The 21,486-nt window shown below is 46.3% G+C and overlaps 1 non-coding gene across 1 annotated transcript; it reads right to left on the bottom strand.

Annotated features, from left to right (window-relative positions):
• Positions 1 to 12,353: 12,353 nt before the first annotated feature.
• trnag-ucc (transfer RNA glycine (anticodon UCC)) lies at positions 12,354 to 12,425 on the bottom strand. The gene has a single exon. It is a non-coding gene; the product is annotated as a tRNA-Gly (tRNA).
• Positions 12,426 to 21,486: the final 9,061 nt, after the last annotated feature.

The following is a 21,486-nucleotide window of genomic DNA, read 5'->3' as shown; positions in this document are numbered from 1 at the left end:
CACTGAGTGTAACCGATTGTAACACAGTCTGTGTGCCACCAGCTCATTCCCAGCTTTTACAGATGGAATGTCCATGAGAAAGTGCAACAGTCGCGGGATGTCCCTCATCCCGTTGTCAGGGAAGAAGGGAATCTGTTCACAATCTCATGGTCATTTGTACAATTAACAGACTGGTACAACAGATCCGTGTAATCACTGGGTGTCCGTCTGTGAAATGGATTGATGATGATGGAGAATAGTTGTGTTCTCCATAATTAGGTGGAATAAACTTGCAGTGCAGCTTGCTCAGCACCACAGCCACAAACATCCCCTGTCTCCACCACCGACACTCAGTAGCAGCAGTGAGTACCATTGACAAGATGGTCTGTAGAAATTCCCCAAGGTTCCTTCCAGAGCAGCTTCCAGACCCACGGCACTATCATGTGGAATGCTGAACACAGCAGATACACGGGAACACCACCAGTTGGCAATTCCACAACAAGCCACTCCCCACCCTGGCTTGGAAAAACATCTCAGTCCCACAAGTGCCATTGGTTGGAAATCCTGGAACTCCCTCCCTTACATCATTGTGGGTTTATCTGCACCAAATAAATGGCAGCAGTTCAAGGCAATAACTCACGGTCACCTTCACCAGAGCAATTATATCTGAGCAATCCATGGTGACCCAGCGGCAATGACCCAAACACTTAATGAATCACAAAATAAAGCTCAGTATTTGGGAACCGTGTGCTCCAGTGCTGAGTATCTGAATAAACTGGATCTATATTCTAGAAAATTGAAAGGCGATATCATTTGACTGTATCAGATTGTGAAGAGGCTTGAGAGGGTAAATGCTGAGAAATTAATCCTGTGGGTCTGGGAATCTGAAACACGATAACACAGTCTCAGGGGTTGCTGGAAAAGCTCAGCAGGTCAGGCAGCATCTGTGCAGAGAAATCAGCGTTAATGTTACAGCATCCGCAGTTCATTTGGGTTTGATTGCCACCCTCTCAGGGTAAGGGGCAGGTTATTTGGGACTGAGATGAGGAGAAGCGCTTCACTCTAAGGCCTCTGAGTCTTTAATATTCTCTCTCCCTGAGGATTGTGGATGCTCCCTCACTGAGTACATTTCAGATTGGAATGGACAGATTGCCGGGGTCTCAGGGAGTCACGGGATATGGGGAGTGGATAGGAAACCGGACTTGAAATCTGAAACCAGCTCTGATTGGATTGACTGCCAGAACAGACTGAACTGTTTAAACAGGCTGTATAGTCTCCTCCTGCTCACATTTCCTGAGCTCTTAGCTGTTTAATGAACCAACTCCCAATCCCTTTCGGATTTTGTTCCATGAAACCGTTTATCATTAAATCTCTGCAGCCTCCACCCTATTACAAACCATCTCATTCTTTCTTCAGCGTTTCCCCCATTCCAATGGCTCTGCTGAATCCCCCCACCCTCATAACACACGGGTTAACCTTTCCCTTCTCCCTATAGATGCTGCCTGACCTTATCAGATTTCTCACCATGGCCTGTGTTTATTTCAGAGGGAATGACATCTCCCTGTTCCTGTTTCTGTGAGAGGATACATTCCCCAATTTGAATCCTTGATATTCCGTTCGTTCACAGAGAAAAGAGGGATCGCTCTGTCCAAATTCATAATATGCACAGAAGGGCATCTATATATTGTGGTGGTATTAAAAATAAAACATCTTAAACCAAATGGAATCCATGAGGAAATGACTTGTTGCAATGGGGTCTGTAAGGGGCAGGAATTCAATCCGCCCTCCCCCCTGTTGTTATTGGGTATGATGCTCCTGACCCACCAATACACAGATCTGACTGAATGCACAAACAACCCCTCTCCATCTATTTCATTCAGTATAAGTTCAATAACAGGACGGATTAAAGCACAATACAAACTGCGATGAATGCTGCATGTAGGGAGGCATGTTACTGTAGAGTTTTTTACAGCACTGAGATCAGGCTGTTCGGCCCATCATTCACATACCAGTCTAACCGCCTGGACTCCCTCCCTAAACCTCTCCAATTCCCCAGATCCCTGTCTAACTGAAGACTGTGTGGGGTTTGCACATTCTCCGTGGGTCTATGTGGGTTCCCTCTGGGTGCTCCGGTCTCCTCCCACAGTCCTGAGATGTGCAGGTTAGGGTGGGTTGGCCATGCTAAATTGTCCACAGTGTTAGGTTAGGTGGATGAGCCATGGGAAATGCGGGGTTGCAGGTAGAGGTGGGGGCGGGGGTGAGTCTTGGTGGGATGCATGATGTGCAGAATGGCCGGTTTCCACACTGTAGGGATTCTACGATTCGCTGCTCCTTCCCATCTGCCTCTATGGATGAGGGAGACTATCACCTGACCCAATATCCCCTTCGGTGGCTCAACGTTTGCTTTGTTTCCAACAAAGAACTGCAGATGCTGCAGATCTGAGAGACAGCACAAAAATTGCTGGGGAAACTCAGCAGGTCTGGCAGCATCTGTGGGGAGTGAAACTTTCGGATCCAGGGATGGTTCTTCAAAACTGAAGGCTTCTGATTCTGGTGCTGTCGGACCTGCTGAGATTCCCCAGCAATTTCTTGTTTGGATTTCAGCCCCAATCCAGTTGGTGATGATCACGACCTTGTTAAGTGTGTTTGGGAATGGGGAGGGAGCAGTTAGCAGGGTCATGGTGGTGTAGTAGTGAGCATAGCTGCCTTCCAAGCAGTTGAGCCGGGTCGGATTCCCGGCTATCGCAGTGTTGTGGTTTTTAAATAGGTTTTCAATGAAAAGCTACCGGGATAAAACCGGATCTATCAGATTGCTCCTTGCTTTTCCTGGCGATGGTTCCTGTGAATTGCAGTCTGGAACCAGGCAGCATTGCTCAGCATCTCGGAAACTTTCCCCTCTGATGCTTCCCATTTCTTATTGAAATATTGGGTGCAGCACAAGGATGGGTTTGTTTTTTTCGAAAAGTAAGAGACTGATACCGTCAGGAACCTGAAATAATTACAGAACCGGTGGAAACACTGAACAGTTCCAACAGCTTCTGTAGTGGTGGGGAGGGAGGATTAATGTGTCAAATCTACACAATGATAAAATAAACTCCAGCCACAAAACAGTCAGAGTTCCTAAGTTTTACAAACATCCGTATAACATTTTTCCGAGCCATCAATTCCCCTTAAACTCTCCCAATGCTGAATAGCATCTTTCTGATTGTCACTTTGAGAGATGTCCATCCGTGAGCTCCTCCACCATTCTTTCCATTTCACTGGGGACCCACTATCCGCAGTCTCCAATCAAACGACCTGAACTCAGACACACAGAGATCTTAAAGAGTGACACAATGCAGATAGGAAGTTGATTTCATTTCTGTTTCTGAGTCCAATCTTCACTCAGTGAGACAGAGTCAGGTATTCAAGGCTCCAACAAGAGCTGGATTCTGCTTCTGGTGGTTGTCTTCATTCAGTGAGAAGGAGGGCCGTGGGACGGAAGGAGCTCATCATTGTGCTTCGGGTTGTCTGCTCAGTCTGCAGCATTGCAGGCCGTGGGAGCAGGGCAGTGGGAAAGGTACCTCGTGCGGACTGCAATAGGACTTTCAACACATTGTTCCAGGCCAGTTACAGAGCTCCAGGAATTCTGAATGAGGATCTGAAAAATGCATTGATTGAAGGAGAGGATCAGGAAAACAGGATAAAGCTGATGAGATCAGCAGGATTTCTCAGTCTAACTCTGTGCCATACTTTATTTTCTGCTTCATAAATCTACAATCCGGAGCTCAATCCACTCAGAGCAGTATAAGCTCAGAAACAAATCATTCAGTCCAACACATCCATGCTGAACTGATATCCGATGTAAATCTCATCCTATTTGTCAGACTCTGGCCCATGTTCCTCTGAACCCTTTTTAATTCCTACACCCACCCAGATACCTTTTAAATGTTGTAATTGTACCAGCCTCCACTACTTCCTCTGGCAGCTCATGCACACAGTGCCCTCTGCGTGAAAAATGCTCCTCTTATGTCCCTTATATGTTTCCCCTCTCAACTTTAACATATGCCATCTGCTTCTGGACTCCCCCACCACAGGAAAATCACCTTGCCTTTTTACCCTATTGAGGACCTTCATGATTTTGTGAACCTCTATAAGTTTACCCCTCCAATGATAATAGCCTCAACCTATACAGTCTTACATTCCAGCACAAACCCTCCAACCTTGGCAACATCCTTGTAAATCTTTTCTAAACAGTTTAAAGTTTCACAACACCCTTCTTATAGCAGGGAGTCCAGAATTGCACATTTTAAAACAAAAGTGGCCGAACCAATACTGCAACATGACCTCCCAACTCCTTTACACAATTAACTGAGCAATAAAAACAAAAATGACAAAAAGCCTTCTCCTCTATCCTATCGAAATGTTTGTCCACCTTCAACGATCTATGATGCTACACTCCCGGTCTATTTGTTTAGCAACATCTCTAGTACCTTGTCATTCAGTGTGTTGGAACTGCTCACTTTTGCCTTTCCAAAATGCACCTCACATTTATCTAAATTAATCTCCACCTGCCACTCCTCATCCCATTGGCTCATCTGATCAAGATCCCATTGACCTCTGATGTAACCATCTTCACCGTCCTCCGCACCTCCAATTTTACTGTCATCTGCAAACTTACTAACCATTCTATGTTCCTATGGTCACATCCAAATCATTTTTATAAATGACAAAACAACAGTGGACCCAGCACTGTTCCTTGTGGCACACCGCTCTTCACAGGCCTCCAGTCTGAAAAGCAAGCCTCCCCCACCACCCTCTGTCTTCTACCTTCAAGCCAGTTCTCTACCCAAAGGGTAATTATACTGCCCCAACATACAAGTTTGACAATATGACACCAGTCACAAAAGTACAACAAGAATCTATTCCTGATGACAATAGGCGGGTCAGATTGCCACCGGTGCTGTTTACACTTGGAATATACCTGGAGCAGAACAACACAAACCCAACTGGAGAGGGTGGCTCTGTATAAGGATAGTCAGTGTGGAGTTAAAATTCAACAAATGTGATGAAATAAAATCAAAGATGAATGAAGGTAAGGCCGTCCAAACTGGTTCACAAATTATTTCATAAGAGACAGGATAAAAACTGAAGCTATTGTAATAAATGGCTCAAGCTCACCATCGAGAATTAATGCGTTCGGACGGAAAAATGCTGAGTGTTCATAAATTGCTGCAACTTGCAAACAGCAGAATTAAAATCCAATTTGCTTTTTTACTGCAAGGATAAGTATTTTGACCATGTTGTTCTCTATATATGAATGATACAGACTGTCATTTATTATCGAGACAGAAAAGACAATCAATATTATCTTTGACATCTAACTTGGATTTGGAGAAGATACTGTGGATGAGACTGGCCAACAGGATTGTTTGTACAGACAGGCGAATAATAATGTCAAAAGGAAATAGCAGAAGGTTGTGGAGGGAAATGAACAGACTGAAGCCCGCTGTGATGGAGTTTGGTATAAAAAGCTAAAGAGAGACAAACTCGACCGAACTACAGAGTGTGAAATGTGAACATGGATAGAGTTATCTTGGTGTTCATGTGCACAGGTCTTTTACTATGACAAGATCTGCTGAAGGGGGAAATAGAAAACATGTGGGATCTTAAGCATCACAAATGACCCATTGAGTAAGGAGAAAGAAAATACATAAAGGGAAAACCCTGCTGTTCCTGGGAATCTGAAATCTAACTCAGCAAATCAGGCAGCATCTGTGAGAAGGGAACCAGAACCCATTTCTCCCACAGCAGTCTGCAAGGCACCAAGGGAGCTCCCTGATCTGATTGGCTCTGTGCTAATTAACACTGCACACAGATATTAATCCAGTGGGTCAGCTTCTTAGTTAAACAGCAAGTTCCTGAGAGTGACGAGGCAGACCCTTGTATGTTGTTCACACCTACATGGTCAGTAAAATGGTATCCTGCCCGTCCCATTGCAAACTAAGCTTCAGTTCTGATCATATTTCCTGAAACCCAGCATGGGGAGGAAACACTGCATCCTGGTCTTAGGTTCTTTGATGTAGAAAACGGTATCACTTCCTGTGATCTCCCTCTGACAACTCCATTGCTTTTAGTTTCTTTCACTTAATTGGCTCTCTGTTTCTTCTAGTTTCATGGTCTAGTCACACTTCCCAAAGCTGAGGTTCCTGCAAAATGGTAGAATCTGGATAGGGCATCAGTAAATGGAAGAGTTAGTACAGGGGTATGAGGAAATGGGAGATTTGGTGGGAATCAATAAATGGGAGATTCAGTGCACAGTGCCATTACATTTGAAAACTGCTGTGAGTGTCAATATATGAGAGAATTGGAGCAGAGCATGCCTAAGCTGGGGAATAGGGGCAGGAAATCAATAAGAAGAATTGTTGTTGCAAGCATCAGTTAATTGGAGATTCAGTTCAGTGCACCATCAAATGAAAACAAAATGCAGGTCGCCAAATAATTGGAGAATTCATTCAGGTGCCATTAAATTCGAAGTGGGAGAACGGGGGCAGGATAACACTCAATGGGAGAGTTGATGCAGTTCCAGGATCGGTGCAGGATTGGAAAATGGGAGAAATATCCATAAATAGAGTCATACAATCATAAAGAGTTACAACACAGAAACAGATCCTTCCGTCCAACTTGTCCATGCCTCAATTTAAGAATTCTGGCAGCACTCCAGTAAATTGAAGAATCATTGCAAGGAACTACTGAATGGGAGAATTATCGAAATGTGAGAAATGTAACAGGGCATCAGATAATGGGAGAATTGGTGCAGTCTAACACTAAATGGGAGAATTGGGGCAGGACAATACTTGATGGGAGATTTAGAGTAGGGCACCCAAAAAACGTTCGAGGGCCTCAGTCAATATGAAGATTGGTGTAAGGCAACACTGTGAGGAAAACTGGTTCAGAACTTCACTAATTGGGGAAAGTGGTGCTCAGCAACACTGAATTGGAGAATTGGTGTGGGGCATCAGTAAATGAGAGACCTGGTGCTGATAACTTCGAAAATTGGAGCAAATGGGAGGACACGGGCAGTGAATCAGTAAATAGGACAAATGCTGCAAAGGATTAGTGGTCCGGATTTAATACAGTGCACCACGAAATGGGGGAGTTGGTGTTGTTCAGCACTAAAGGGAAGATATGTGTAGGATCTGTAATTTGAAGATTTGATGCAGGGATCACCAAGATTAGAGAATTCTAAATGAGAGAATTGTTGCACAGAAATACTAAATGGAAGAACTGGTGCACAGTGGAGCTAAATTAGAGAATGGATGCATGGCAACAGGAAATGGGAGAATTAGAGTAGCGCAGCCTTAAGTGGTATAATCGGGCTCGGGCATCAGTAAATGGAAGAATTAGTACAGGGATATATGTAAATGGAAGATTTGCTGGGAATCAATAAATGGGACATTTGAACTGCTTTGTTTGAATTTTCTAATATCTTGACACTCACACCAGTTTTCCTAAAGTAATGGCACTGTGCACCGAAATTGGGGAATTGGGCCAGGGAATCAATGAAAAGAAGAAATATTGCAAGTATTGGTAAATTGGAGATTTAGTTTAGTGCATCACTAAATGAAAACAATTCAGCAGGACACCCGTACGTGGAAGAAGTCTTTCAGGGAACAATTAAATGGAAGGAATTGATGCAGGGCAACAATAATTGGAGAATTCATGTCGGTGCCTTTAAACTGGGCAGGATAATACTCAATGGGAGAGTTAGTGCAGTTTCAGGATTTGTACAGGATTGGTAAATGGGAGAAATGGTGCAGAGCAGCGGAGCCATAAACAGAGTCAGACAATCATAGAGATGTACAACATGGAAACAGACACTTCAGTCCAACTTGTCTATAACTCAATTTTAGAATTCTGGCAGCGCTCCATGAAATTGGAGAATCATTCCAAGGAACTAATAAATGGAAGAATTGGGCAAGGGCTTATTGAAATAAGAGAATTTGGAACAGGACATCCGATAACTGGAGAATTGATGCAGTTAGCAACAAATGGGAAACTTGGGGCAGGACAAGACTTGATGCGGGAATGAGAGTAGGGCACCCCTAAATTAGGCGAGGGCAAGAGTCAACATAATGATTGGTGTAAGGCACAACTAAATGGAGAACTTGTTCAGGACGTCAGTAATTGCGGAAAAGGTGCTAAGCAAAACTGAATTGGAGAATTGATGCGGTCCATCATTAAATGAGAGACCTGGAGCACACTGGAGCTAAATTAGAGAATTGGTGCATGGCAACAGTAAATGGGAGAATTAGAGTAGCGCACCCTTAAATGGTAGAATCAGCTAGGGCATCAGTAAATGGAAGGATTGGTACAGGGATATGAGTAAATGGGAGATTTAGTATGAAACAATAAATGGGAGATCTGGTGCACATTGCCATTACATTAGAAAATTGATGGGGAGTGCCAATGTATTGGAAAATTTGAGCAGAGCATGTCTAAATTGGGGAATAGGTGCTGGGAAGCAATAAAAAGAAGAAATATGGCAAGCATCAGTAAATTGGAGGTTCAGTTCAGTGCATCACTCAATGAAAACAATTCAGCAGGGCACCCGTCCGTGGAAGAAGTGTTTCAGCGAACATTTAAATGTAAAGAATTGATGCAGGGCAACAATAATTGGAGAATTCATGTAGGTGCCATTAAACTCTAAGTGGGAAGACTGGGGCAGGATAACCTCAATGGGTGAGTTGGTGAAATCCCGAATTAGAGCAGGATTGGTAAACGGGAGAATTGGTGCAGGGAAGCGGAGCACCAATTACAGCCTTAGAGATGTACATCACGGAAACAGACCTTTCCATCCAACTTATCCACGCCTAATTTTAAGAATTCTGGCAGCTCTCCACGAAACTGGAGAATCATTGGAAGGAACTACTAAATGGAAAAATTGGGAAAGGGCTTATGGAAATGTGAGAATTTGCAACAGGGCATCAGATAATGGGTGAATTAATGCAGTTCAGCATAAAATGGCTGAGTTATGCTGCGTTGCACTAATTCGGGCAGGACAATACCTTGTGAGATATTTCGATTATGGTACCCCTAAATTTGGCGAGGGCATCAATCAGTATGACAATTACTGTAAGGCAGCACTGAGTGGAGAACTTGTTCAGGACATCAGGAATTAGGGGAAAAGGTGCAGGGTACTGATAACTTCGAGAACTGGAGCAAATGGGAGAACACGGGCAGTGAAACACTAAATAGGACAAACGTTGCAAAGGATTAGTGGTCCAGATTGAATACAGTGTAACACGAAATGGGGGAATTGGTGCAGGTCACCACTAAAGGGAAGGTATTTGTAGGATCGGTAATTTGGAGATATAATGCAGGGATCGCAAGATGAGAGAATTCTGGCAGTGGAATACTAAATGGGAGAATTGTTACAGAGAAATAATGAACGGAAGAACTGGTGCACAGTGGAGCTCGATTAGAGATTGTGCGCATGGCACCAGGAAATGGGACAATTAGATTAGGGCTCCACTTCCCTGCACCAATTCTCCCATTTACCAATCCTGCACTAATTTGGGAATTTCACCAACTCACCCATCCTGCACTGTAATAGCACTGTGCACCAGATTTCTCATTTACTGCTTCCACCAAATCTCCCATTTACTCATATCCCTGTAATAAATCTCCCATTTACTGATGCCTGAGCCCGATTCTACCATTTAAGGGTGCGCTACTCTAATTCTCCCATTCACTGTTGTCAGGCACCAATTCTCTAATTAAGCTCCACTGTGCACCAGGTCTCTTATTTACTGATAGCCCGCACCAATTCTCCAATTCAGTGTTGCTGAGCACCATTTCCCCCAATTACTGACGTCCTGAACAGGTTCTTCACTCAGTGCTGCCTTACACCAATCCTCATACTGACTGATGCCCTCACCCAATTTAGTGGTGCCCTACTCCCACTGCTGAATTCTTCCATTTAGTATTTCAATGAGTCTCCAATTTCGTGGAGCGCTGCCAGAATTCTAAAATTGAGTCATAGACAAGTTGGGCTGCAGTGTCTGTTTCCATGTTGTACATCTCTATGATTGTATGACTCTATTTATGGCTCCGCTGCTCTGCAACAATTCTCCCATTTACCAATCCTGCACAAATCCTGAAACTGCACCAACTCTCCCATTGAGTATTAATCTGACCTATTTAAAGGGACCTGCATGAATTCTCCAATTACTGATGCCCTGCATCAATTCCTTCCATTTAGTAGTTCTCTGAAACACTTCTTCCACGTACGAGTGCACTGCTGAATTGTTTTCATTTCGTGGTGCACTGAACAGAATCTCCAATTTACCGATGATTGCAATCTTTCTTTTGATTTATTCCCTGGCCCCTATTCCCCAATTTAGACATGCTCTGCTCCATTTTTCTAATATATTGACACTCACACCAGTTTTCCAATGTAATGGCACTGTGCACCGAATCTCCCATTTATTGATTCCCACCAAATCTCCCATTTACACATACCCCTGTACTAATTCTTCCATTTACTGGTGCCCTAGCTGATTCTACCATTGAAGGGTGCCCTACTCTAATTCTCCCATTTCCTGGTGCCATGCACCCATTCTCTAATTTAGCTCCACTGTGCACCAGTTCTTCCATTCAGTATTTCCCGGCAACAATTCTCCCATTTCATAGTCCGCTGCCAGAATTCTCTAATCTTGCAACCCCTGCATCATATCTCCAAATTACCGATCCGACACATATCTTTCCTTTCGTGGTGAACTGCACCTACTCCCGCATTGCGTGGAGCCCTTTATTGAATCTCGACCACTAATCCTTTGCAACATTTGCCCTATTTACTGATTCACTGCCCGTGTTCTCCCATTTGCTCCAATTCTCGAAGTTATCAGCACCCTGCACCAGGTCTTTCATTTACTGATTCCCCACACCAATTCTCCAATTCAGTGCTGTGAAGCAACCTTTAGCCCAATTACTGATGCCCTGAACAAGTTCTCCACTCAGTGTTGCCTTACACCAATCTTCATACTGACTGGTGCCCTCTCCCAATTTAGGGGTACTCTACTCTCAATACACTAAAATGTATTATCCTGCCCCAATTCCCCCATTTAGTGCAACACAGCATAACTCACCCATTTAGTGTTAAACTGCACTAATTCGCCCATTACCTGATGCCCTGTTGCAAACTCTCACATTTCGATAAGCTCTTTCCCAATTGTTTCCATTTACTAGTTCCTTCCAATGATTCTCCAATTTCGTGGACAGCTGACAGAATTCTTAAATTTAGACATTGTCAAGTTGGATCGAAGGGTCTGTTTCCGTGCTATACGTCTCTAAAGGTATAATTAGTGCTCTGCTTCCCTGCACCAAATCTCCCATTTAGCAATCCTGCACTAATTCAGGAATTTCACCAACTCACCCATTGAGGTTATCCTGCCCCAGTCCTCTCACTTAGAATTTAACGGCACCTACATGAATTCTCCAATTATTGTTTCCCTGCATCGTTTAGCTGTTCCCTGATACACATCTTCCACGTATGGATGACCTGCTGTTTTTTTTCATTGAGTGATGCTCAGAACTGAATCTCCAATTTACCGATGCTTGCAACATTTCTTCTTTTTATTGATTCCATGGCCTTTGTTCCACAATTTAGACATGCTGTGCTGCACTTTTCTCATATATTGGCACTCACTCCATTTTCCAATGTGCACCGAATCTCCCATTTGCTCAGACCTTGTACTAATTATCCCACTTACGGATGTCCTAGCTGATTCTACCATTTAAGGGTGCGCTACTCGAATTCTCCCATTTCTTGGTGCCATGCACCCATTCTCTAATTTAGCTCCACTGTGCACCAGTTCTTCCATTCAGTATTTCCCTGCAACAATTCTGCCATTTAGTAGTTCCCTGCCAGAATTCTCCAATCCTGCGATCCCTGCATCATATCTCCAAATTACCGATCCTACACATATCTCCCATTTAGTGGTGAATTGCACCAACTCCCCCATTTCGTGGTACACTGTATTGAACCTGGACCACTAATCCTTTGCCACATTTGTCCTATTTAATGATTCACTGCCTGTGTTCTCCCCTTTGCTCCAATTCTCGAAGTTATCGGCACCCTGCACCAGGGCTTTCATTCACTGATCCTCCAAACCAACTCTCCAATTCAGTGTTGCTTAGCACCATTTCCCCCAATTACTGATGTCCTGAACAAGTTCTCCACTCAGTGTTGCCTTAAACCAATCCTCATACTGACTGATGCCCACGCCCAATTTAGGGGTGCCCAACTACAAATCTCCGAAATATCATTGTCCAACCCAATTCTCGCATTTAGTGCAACACAGCATAACTCACCCATTTAGAAACCACAACACTGCGATGGCCGGGAATCGAACCCGGATCAACTGCTTGGAAGGAAGCTATGCTCACCACTACACCACCATCACCCGACTAGCAATACCATCCTCATTCCCAAACAAACTTAACAAGGCCGTGATCATCACCAACTGGATTGGGGCTGAAATCCAAACAAGAAATGGCTGGGGAAGCTCAGCAGGTCTGACAGAACCAGAATTTGGGCGGCAAGGTGGCTCAGTGGTGAACTCAGTGGAGTTTGCACATTCTACCCATGTTTGTGTGGGTTTCTTCCGGTTGCTCCGGCTTCCTTCCACAGTCCAAAAATGTGCAGGTTAGGTGAATTGGCATTGCTAAATTGTCCATACTGATTAGTCAGAGGGAAATGGGTCAGAGGGTGGGTTACTCTTCGGAGGGTCGGTGTGGACTGGTTGGGCTAAAGGGCCTGTTTCCACACTATAGGGAATTTCATCTAATTGAATCAGAAGCCTTCAGTTCTGAACCAAATCCAAAAGGGATTGGGAATTGCTTCATTAAACATTTAAGAACTCAGGAAATGTGAGCAGGAAATGGACTATACAGCCTGTTTAAACTGTTCAGTCTGTTCTGGCAGTCAATCCAATCAGAGCTGGCTTCAGATTTCAAATCCTGATTCCTATCCACTCCCCATATCCCGTGACTCCCTGTGACACTGGCAATCTGGCTATTCCAATCTGAAGTGCACTCAGTCAGGGCGAATCCACAATCCTCAGGGAGAGAGAATATTAAAGACTAAGAGGCCTTAGAGTGAAGCGCTGTCTCCTCATCTCAGTCCCAATTAACCTGCCCCTTACCCTGAGAGGGTGGCAATCAAACCCGAATGAACTGCGGATGCTGTAACATTAACGCTGATTTCTCTGCATAGATGCTGCCTGATCTGCTGAGCTTTTCCTGAGACTGTGTTATCGTGTTTCAGATTCCCAGACCGACAAGATTAATTTCTCAGCGTCTCCCCTCTCAAGCCTCTTCACAATCTGAGACATTCCAATGAAACCACCTTTTAATTTTCTCGAATACCGACCCAATTTATTCAGAAGCTCAGCACTGGAGCACACGGGTCCCAAATACTGAGCTTTATTTTGTGATTCATTAATGTGTTTGGGTCATTGCCGCTGGGTCACCATGGATTGCTCAGATATAATTGCTCTGGTGAAGGTGACGGTGAGTTATTGCCTTGAACTCCTGCCATTTATTTGGGGCAGATAAACCCACAATGATGTAAGGGAGGGAGTTCCAGGATTTCCAACCAATGGCACTTGTGGGACTGAGATGTTTTTCCAAGCCAGGGTGGGGAGTGGCTTGATGTGGAATTGTCACCTGGTGGTGTTCCCGTGTATCTGCTGTGTTCAGCATTCAACATGATAGTGCCGTGGGTCAGTGCCGTGGGTCTGGAAGCTGCTCTGGAAGGAACCTTGGGGAATTTCTACAGACCATCTTGTCTATGGTACACACTGCTGCTACTGAGTGTCGGTGGTGGAGACAGGGGATGTTTGTGGCTGTGGTGCTGAGCAAGCTGCACTGCAAGTTTATTCCACCTACACAACTACTCTCCATCATCATCAATCCATTTCACAGACGGACACCCAGTTATTACACGGGTCTGTTATACCAGTCTGTTATTTGTACAAATGACCATGAAATTGTGAACAGATTCCCCTCTTCCCTGACAATGGTCTGAGGGACATCCCGCGACTGTTGCACTTTCTCATGGACATTCCATCTGTAAAAGCTGGGATTGAGCTGATGGGTCTCAGACTGTGTTACAGATGGTTACACTCAGGGTACTCTCACTCACTGACAGCGTCACAATCACCTGAGTGACGCAAAGTCGCAAGGGGTTGCGCGGTGACGTCACCCCAGGATGGCCGCCCGCACAGGGGAAGGATTGACAAGGAGGAAGCGGGAGGAGGCAAGGGGTGACTCAGACCAGGGCCGTGAGGAGAGGCAGAGCGGCGCCCTCTGGCGGCGAGGAGGAGGAATCAGCAGTCACAGGAGGGTGGAGCGGATTAGTGGGAAGGAAAATTGACAGGTGGGACAGGTCATGGGGGCGGGGCTGAGCTGGAAGGTTGGAGGTGGGGGAAGGTGGGGGGAGGGGGAATGAGGAAACTGGGGAAGTCCACACCCCCGTTCCTCTCTGAGGGAGATTTGGACTCAGTAACATTTGGTGGGGCTGCACATGTGGGATCTTGCTGTTCCCTGGGTCTCCTGTTGTCCAAACTGTGGGGGTGGGTGGGGGGAGATAAATCCCCTTTCTCAGTGAGGGGTGCGGCAGTGGGAAGCCTGGGGACTGGGATCTTGCTGTGCATGAAGTTGAATGGCCTGTGAGTGTCTGCACACACTCCCCGTGACCCCCACCCACTCCAGCCCAGGACCTGGGACCCGGCGAGGGGTGCGGGGATTGTACACAATGGAGACACAGAGGGGGCTTTTATACAGAGATGGGGGTAGTATGGACAGAGGGGACTGTGTGGGGTAGGGGGTAAATTAAGCAGCACAGGGGAGAGGGGCAATTAGATTGGGGAAAGAGGTGAAAGTGGTGGGGCTGTAATATTCCAGGAGGGGTGGGAAATTGTGGGTGGGGTCACAATTTAGCCAAAGGTAGGGGAGTTACAGGGGAATGAGGCAGTAAATGTAGGCGGAGCAGAAAATTGGGGAAGGGCCCAATATCTGGTGGGGGTGTGGATTGGAAAGGTAAATAAATGGGGATGGGCTGGAAATCAACCGCTCCCACAAGGAGGGGAGAGAGACTGATCATTGGGGTATTAGGAATTGTGGTCAGGAATATAATTGGGGGGGCAACAACATTCGGGGGGTGAAAACTTGATTGGGGGGAGGTTTACGTAAATCTTTGTCTCGGGGGGTGGGAGGATTGTGGGTGCCTGGGATCTTGCTATGCAGTGAGACGTGCTCACTGTGTCCCTTCACCAGAAAGGGGTGGGGGGGAGGCAGGAACAAGGGGGGTAGGGAAGACAGAGGGAGGACAGAGAGGGAGGATGGAGGGGCGTTTCTATGTTTCTCTCGCTCTTTTCTACACCCCTTCTCTCCCTCTTCTTTCTCACCTGCCTCTCCTCCCCATTCCTTCCTCCACTCTTCCCTCTGTTTTATCCTCCATCACCCTTGCCTTCCCCCTCTCCTTCCCTTCCACTCTCCTTCCCTAGCACTCGCCTTCCCCTCCACTTGCCCCTTCCCCCCTCTCCTTCCCCAATTCCCATTCCCCTTCTCCTTCCCCACCTCTGTCCTCTCCTTCCCCTCCCCTCCTTCCCCCTCCTCTCCTTCTGCCCTCTCCTTCCCCACTTCATTCCCCTCCCTTCTTCATTCCCCTCCCCCCTACCAGCCTCTCCGTCACCCCTTCCATCCCTCTCCATCCAAACCTCTACTTCCTCCCCTCTCCTCTCCCCCCTCCATCCCCCCACTCTTCTCTCTCTGCTACTCCCATCCAACTCCCTTACTTTTCCGCCTCTCCTTCCCTGCCAATCGCTTCCCTCCCACTCTGCCCTCTCCTCCCACCCTCTCCTCCCCCTCAAAACCCCCTCTCCTTCACCCCCTTCCCCTGTCATTCACCACTTCCCCCTCTCCTTCCACCCCAATTCTTTCCCCCTCCTTCCTACACACTGCACCCCCTCCTTCCTCTCTTTGCCCCTTCACACCCCTCCCCTCTCCTCCCTCCTCCTCCCACCCTCCTCTCCTAACTCTCCTTCCACCCTCTCTTCCGCCATCTCCTCACACCCTCTACTCCCCACCCTCCTTCCTCCCTCTCTCCTCCCCCTCTCCTTCAACCCAATCTCCTTCTCAATTCCTTTTCCCCTCCCCTTTTCCCTACTCTCCTTTCAACCCTACTCCCCCTTCCCACTACTCTCCTCCATGCTCCTTGTCCCCTCTCCTTACCCACCTCTCCTTCCACCCTTCCACCCTTCTCCTTCCCCTTCCCCCTCTCATTCCCCCTTCGCCCCTCTCCTTCCACCTATCCTCCCCCTCTTCCCCAACTCTCCTTCCCCCACCTCACCTTCTCCCTTCACCCTCTTCTTCCCCCTTCCCCTTTCCCTTCTCTTTCCCCCTCCCCATCTCCTCCTCTCCTTCCCCTCTCCTCCCCTATCTCCTTCCCCAATCTCTCCTTCACCCTGCATACTCCCCCTCCTCTCCTTCCTCCCCCTCCCTCATTTCCCCATCTCCTCCACCCCTCCTCCTCCCTCCTTCCCCTCCTACCACCTTCTGCTTCCACCCCTCACCTTCCTCTCCCCTACCTTCCCACATCTCATTGCCGTTCCCCACTTCTCCACCTCACCCTCCCCCCACCTCCCCTCATTCCCCCTCTCCTTCCATCGTCTCCTTTCCCCCTCTCCTCTCCCCTCTCCTCCCCACCCTCTCCTACCCTTCGCCTCTCCCTCATTCCCCTGCTCATTCACCCCTCTCCTCCCTCTCATTCCCCCGTTCATTCACCCCACTCCTCCCCCTCTCCTTCACCCCTCTCCTCCCCCACCACCCTTTCCTTCCTCCCTCCCTCCCCCACGTCTTCTTCCCCCACTACCTCCCCTCCCTCATTTCCCCACTCATCCACCCCTCCTTTCCCCCTCTTACCCCATCTCCTTACACCCTTCTCCCTCCCCTCCCTTCCCTTCCCACATCTCCTTCCCGTCCCCTCCTTCCCCACCTCTCATTTCCCCCCTCCTGCCCCCCCTCCAGTCCCCCATACCACCCCCACCCTCCTTTCCTCCTCTCTCCTGTTGTTGGACTGGTGTATGGGAGAAGTATTCACTTTTTTGGATCATTGGAATCTCCTTCGGGGTTGACGTGACCTGTACAAGAAGGATGGATTACACCTAAATTGGAAGGGGTCTAATATACTGGCGGGGAGATTTGCTAGAGCTACTCGGGAGGATTTAAACTAATAAGGTGGGGGGGGGGGGGGTGGTGGGACCCAGGGAGATAGTGAGGAAAGAGATCAATCTGAGACTGGGACAGTTATGTACAGAAGTGAGTCAAACAGTCAGGGCAGGCAGGGACAAGGTAGGGCTAATAAATTAAACTGCATTTATTCCAATGCAAGGGGCCGAACATGGAAGGCAGATGAACTCAGGGCATGGTTAGGAATATTGGACTGTGTTAAAGAAAAAAAAGAAAGACAATGTACAGCTCAGGAACAGTCCCTTCTGCCCGCCAAGCCTGAGCTGATCCAAATGTACTGTCTAAACCTGTCGCCCAATTCCTGAGTATCTGTATGCATCTGCTCCCCACCTATTCATGCATCTGTCCAGACAAATCTTAAATGTATCTACCGTGCCTGCCCCTACTACCTCTGCTGGCAACACGTTCCAAGTGCCCACCACACTCTGTGTGAAGTACTTGCCACGTGTATCCCCCTTAAACGTTCCACCTCTCACCTTGAAAGTGTGACCTCTCGTTATTGAGTCCTTCACCCTAGGAAAAAGCTTATCTCCATCCACCCTGTCAACACCCTTCATGATTTTGTAAACCTCAATCACGGCCCCCCTTCAACTCCCTTTTTCTAATGAAAACAAAAATAACTTACTCAACCGCTCTTCATAGCTAGTACCTTCCATACCATGTAAAAACAATAACTGCAGATACTGGAAACCAAATACTGGATTAGTGGTGCTGGAAGAGCACAGCAGTTCAGGCAGCATCCAACGAGCAGCGAAATCGACGTTTCGGGCAAAAGCCACCTTCCATACCAGGCAACATCCTCGTAAACCTTCTCTGTACCCTCTCCAAAGTGTCCACATCCTTTTGGGAATGTGGTGACCAGAACTGTGCACAGTACTCTAAATGTGGCCGCACCAATGTCTTGTACAATTTTAGCATGACTTATACTCAATACCCCATCCAATGATGGCAAGCAGATCATATGCCTTCTTGACCACTCTATCCACCTGTGCAGCAACCTTCAGGGTACAATGGTCCTGCACTCCCAGATCTCTCTGCCCATCAACTTTTCCCAAGGGTCTTCTGTTCATTGTATAATTCGCGCTCGAATTAGTCTTGCCAAATGCATCACCTCACATTTGTGAGATATCATAGCAATTATAGAAACATGGCTCAGAGATGGGCAGGACTGGCAGTTTAATGTTCCAGGATACAAATGCTACAGAAACTGAGAAATAAGAAAGGGATGATCACTTTAATGGGATTGTATTGTACACACCCTAATAGTCAGAGGGGAATTGAGAAACAAATTTGTTAGGGGATCTCAGCTATCTGTAAGAATAATAAGGTGGTTATGGTTAGGGATTTTAACTTTCCAAACATAGGTTTTGACCGCCATAGTGTTAAGGGTTTAGATGGAGAGGAATTTGTTAAGTGTGCACAAGAAAATTTTCTGATTCAGTATGTGGATGTACATACTAGAGAAGGTGCAAATCTTGACCTGCTCTTGGGAAATAAAGCAGGGCAGGTGACTGAGGTGTCAGTGGGGGAGCACTTTGGGACCAGCGACCATAATTCTATCAGATTTAAAATAGTGATGGAAAAGGGTAGGCCAGATTTAAAAGTTGAAGTTCTAAATTGGAGAAAGACCAATTTTGACGGTATTAGGCAAGAATTTTCAAAAGCTGATTGGGGGCAGATGTTTGCAGGTAAAGGGATGGGTGGAAAATGGGAAGCCTTCAGAAATGAGATAACAAGAATCCAGAGAAAGTATATTCCTGTCAGGGTGAAAGGGAAGGCTGGTAGGTATATGGAATACTGGATGACTAAAGAAATTGAGGGTTTGGTTAAGAAAAAGAAGGAAGCATGTGTAGGGTATAGACAGGATCGATAGAGTGAATCCTGAGAAGAGTATAAAGGCAGTAGGAGTATAACTTAAGAGGGAAATCAGGAAGGCAAAATGGGGACATGAGGTAGCTTTGGCAAATAGAATTAAGGAGAATCCAAAAGATATTTACAAATGCTTTAAGGACAAAAGGGTAACTAGGGAGAGAATAGGCCCTCTCAAAGATCAACAAAGCGGCCTTTGTGTGAAGCCACAGAAAATGGGGGAGATACTAAACGTATATTTTGCATCAGTATTTACTTTGTGAAAGGATATGGAAGATATAGAATGTAATGAAATAGATGGTGACATCTTGCAAAATGTACATATTACAGAGGAGGAAGTGCTGGATGTCTTGAAACGCATAAAGATGGATAAATCCCCAGGACCTGATCAGGTGTACCCTAGAACTCAGTGGGAAGCGAGAGAAGTGATTGCTGGGCCTCTTGCTGAGATATTTGTATCATCGATAGTCACAGGTGAGGTGCCGGAAGACTGGAGGTTGGCAAACGTGGTGCCACTGTTTAAGAAGGGCGGTAACGCCAAGCCAGGGAACTATAGACCAGTGAGCCTGAAGTCAGTGGTGGGCAGGTTGTTGGAGGGAGTCTTGAGGGACAGGGTGTGCATGTATTTGGAAAGGCAAGGACTTATTAGGGATAATCAACATGGCTTTGTGTGTGGGATATCATGTCTCACAAACTTGATTGAGTTTTTTCAAGAAATAACAAAGAGGATTGATGAGGGTAGAGCAGTAGATGTGATATAAATCAACTTCAGTAAGGCCCTCGACAAGGTTCCCTATGGGATACTGGTAAGCAAGGTTAGATCTCATGGAATATAGGGACAACTAGCCATTTGGATACAGAACTGGCTCAAAGGCAGAAGACAGAGGGTGGTGGTGGAGGAGTGCTTTTCATACTGGAGGCCTGTGACCAGTGGAGTGCCACAAGGATCGGTGCTGGGCCCTCTACTTTTGTCAATTACATAAATGATGCGAGCATAACAGATACAGTTAGTAGGTTTTTGGATGACACCAAAATGTGAGGTGCAGTGGACAGCAAAGACGGTTACCACAGAGTACAACAGGATCTGGATCAGATGGGCCAATGGGTTGAGAAATGGCAGATGGAGTTTAATTCAGATAAATGCGAGGTGCTGCACTTTGGGAAAACAAATCTTAGCAGGACTTCTACACTTAATGGTAAGTTTCGAGGGAGTGTTGCTGAACAAAGAGACCTTGGAGTTCAGGTTCATAGCTCCTTGAAAGTGGAGTCGCTGGTAGATAGGATAGTGAAGAAGGCATTTGGTATGCTTTTCTTTATTGGTCAGAGTATTGAGTACAGGGGTTGGGAGGTTATGTTGGTCAGGCCACTGTTGGAATATGGTGTGCAATTCTGGTCTCCTTCCTATCGGAAAGATGTTGTGAAACTTGAAAGGGTTCAGAAAAGATTCGTAAAGATGTTGCCAGGCTTGGAAGTTTTGAGCTATATGGAGAGGCTGAACAGGCTGGGGCTGTTTTCCCTGGACCGTCAGAGGCAGGGGGGTGACCTGATAGAGGTTTGCAAACTTATGAGGAGTGTGGATAGGATAAATAGACAAAGTCTTTTCCCTGGGGTGAGTGAGTCCAGAACTAGAGGGCACAGGTTTAGGGTGAGAGGGGAAAGATATAAAAAAGACTGAAGGGACAAAGTTTTCACACAGAGGGTGGTACGTGTATGGAATGAGCTGCCAGAGGAAGTGGTGGAGACTGGTACAATTGCAACATTTAAAAGGCATTTGGATGGGTATATGAATAGGAAGGATTTGGAGGGATATGGGCCGGGTGCTGGCAGGTGGGACTAGATTGGGTTGGGATATCTGGTCGGCATGGACACGTTAGACCGAAGGGTTTGTTTCCATACTGTACGTGTCAATGACTCTACGACTCTAAATCAGTAACCACCGACAGTTGGATGAATTTCGAGTCAATACAAATCGGTGAGCAGTGACATTTTAAAACCTTTTGGAACAGTTCAAATCAGTAACCATCCACACTTAGAAAAATTTGTGGTCAGTACAAATCAGTAACCAGTGAATCGTGGAAAAAAATTCTGGTCGAAACACTGACACTTCGACAAACTTTGGGGCAGTGCAAATCAGTAACCACTGACAGTTTGAAAAATTTCAAGTCAGTACAAACCAGGAACCAGTGACAGTAAGAAAAAATTCGGGTCAGTGCAAATCAGTAACCACCCATACTAAGTAATGTTTGGATTCAATACAAATCAGTAACCGCAGACATCTGGAAAGAAACCGGATCAGTGCAAATCAGTAACTACCGACAGTTAGATGAATTTCGAGTAAATACA

This window comes from Chiloscyllium punctatum, chromosome 21 (genome assembly GCF_047496795.1).
Source record: "Chiloscyllium punctatum isolate Juve2018m chromosome 21, sChiPun1.3, whole genome shotgun sequence".
Taxonomy (NCBI): domain Eukaryota; kingdom Metazoa; phylum Chordata; class Chondrichthyes; order Orectolobiformes; family Hemiscylliidae; genus Chiloscyllium; species Chiloscyllium punctatum.
Note: the sequence above shows the minus strand (reverse complement) of the source record. Positions and strands in the feature narration are given on the sequence as shown.